Source organism: Dipodomys spectabilis, unplaced genomic scaffold (genome assembly GCF_019054845.1).
Source record: "Dipodomys spectabilis isolate Male_0828 unplaced genomic scaffold, ASM1905484v1 ptg000554l, whole genome shotgun sequence".
Classification (NCBI taxonomy): domain Eukaryota; kingdom Metazoa; phylum Chordata; class Mammalia; order Rodentia; family Heteromyidae; genus Dipodomys; species Dipodomys spectabilis.
Window position 1 is genome coordinate 844,341 of NW_024871231.1, and position 2,303 is coordinate 846,643.

At 32.1% G+C, this 2,303-nt stretch overlaps 1 pseudogene; it reads left to right on the top strand.

Annotated features, from left to right (window-relative positions):
• Positions 1 to 1,947: 1,947 nt before the first annotated feature.
• On the top strand, positions 1,948 to 2,047 carry LOC122100031 (annotated as a pseudogene).
• The last annotated feature ends 256 nt before the right edge of the window (positions 2,048 to 2,303 follow it).

Genomic DNA, 2,303 nt, shown 5'->3' on the forward strand with positions numbered 1-2,303 from the left:
GTTATTTTGGTGAATGTGATTTTTAAAAGATTATTTGAAAAGGAATCTGTTTTCAGGAGATTAAGTGTAGGTTATTGTTGGTTTGAGAATGATAACATTTTTATTCTACAGAAACAAGTTTTACTGAAGTACCAGTATTTTGAAGCATTAACGATCTTCTCAATTAATGTTTTTGTGAATTATATTTGACCTGTAAGTCAAGTTTTCCTAGCCCTGGTAGACCAATTATGGATCTATCGTTCTAGGAACTATTTTTTTTTTTTTTTGCCTACTTATGCTGGACTGAAATCTTTGAGTAATCATTAGAAGAGGGGTATTAAAAATAATTTTGTGACATTTGTGATCTTGGTCACTCATATGGGCTGGTCATTTGTAAACTGAAAGTTTGAATTACTGTACTTTCTCTCAGATTTTGTGATCTCATCTTTCATTTTAAGTTGCATTGCATTACACAATTGCTTACCACTAATTCCGGTGTCATAAGGAATTGAGATGGATTTTCAATTACTTTCTGTTGGCATGTTTCATGAGCCTAGGTGAGAAATCTTCCCCTTGTTATCAGATGAAGAGGATAACTAAGACCTGGGATCCTAGGACCCGTGGATCCTGCAGAAGAATAATACCTTTTAGATATCATATCAGCAAAATTTGGGTACAATCAGTAGAAATGCTTCAGAAATATAGAGAAAAACATTTTGCAACCAGTGAGTTAAAACAATAAACAGAGCAGCAGAGTAAAATCCCTTATAGATTAGAGGAAAACAATTGTTTTTTTTTACAATGTGAATTCAGAAGACCAAGAATACTTAGAACATATCACAAGTTTATACCAAAGACATTGCATTGATACTTTTTATATTCTAATGTACATTCTAAACCTTATTATTTATATTCCAATCTATTTATTGTAATAAATACCTATTTATTTGTCAAATTATCAATTAATTCTAGTAAGTTTCACTGTGTGAAATAAAATATCAGCACGTATAAATATAAAATATATAACTATAAAATATAAGAAAAAAGGCACATGTTTTGCAATGTTCTGTTGTGGTTAGGGTATCAAAGGCAACTGTGTTTTAAAATATTATTCCATTATTTCTACCTCAGTGTTTGGTAGAGTTGGACCTAAAGCTTTACCATTTGGAGATTTACAGCCTAGAGACAAGAGGAAACACTGTGATTAAAACATTACCAATTTAAGGCCTAATATCGAGGAGAAACATATAGACTTCTCTTTTAACTATGAAAATATTTGATGAAAGAAAGGCAGTAGTGTAAATTCCTGCCTGGATGGATGGTAGACTGGCCAGGACATTTGGTAATCATGCATGTGAAAATTTTTTTCACCTTCTTGGCTTTAGCTACTATTGAAATGTTAGGTATAAAAAACAATTATATTTTGATAAAATACCTTCTAGCCTAAATGATTCTGTCTTAACTGTTTATCTCTCTATGATCCCTTTTAACTAATATTAGTTTTGTTCCAATAAGAAAATCTATGCTGTCAGGGTAAGATATTCTGGTTGGTCTGTTGCTACAGGGAAGAAGAATAAAGGGTCAGGTAGACATTTGTACCAGTAAGACATCATTTAGGAATTTTTAAGCTGCAGAAGTTTAGAAGTAGCTCTTAAGCAAGGCTTACTTTGAATCCATTAGCTCCACAAAGCTAACTCAGTTTATAAATAAGTACTTGAAAAACAATCACCTTTGGACCTAGCTATAAAGGCTTCAAAGTATGATCAAATTTAAAATGAAAAAGACTTAAAATAGTCATTGACAAAAAAATTGCAAATGTGAGCAATCGACCAAACAATATAAGCTTTAGAGATTAAGATCAATAACATTTTTAGGAACAATAAGGTTTCCTAGTTACAAACAGTCAACTAAGGATATATGCCTGTATAAAGATTGCATCAATAACTACTTAAATTTACAGGATACTACATGCTTCAGCAGGACGTTTACCCAAATTACTACAATATAGAGATTATCATGGCACTTGCACAAGGATGATATGAAAATTTGTGAAATATTCCATATTTTTCATTCTTGAGATGCAAGAAATGAAAAACAGTTATTAAAAAATTGATTACAAAAGTACAAGTCGTTATGTCGAAAAATAAACTTTACAACTTTGTGCGGGTGGAGGGGTAGAGGGAGGATTGAGTGGGGGAGCAAGGGAAGGATGGGAATGGATGGGAAGGGTAAATACAGGAGGAGGCTACAATGCTTGATAAGAAATGTACTCATTATCTTGCCCATGTAATTGTAACCCCTCTGTACAGTATTTTCACAATAAA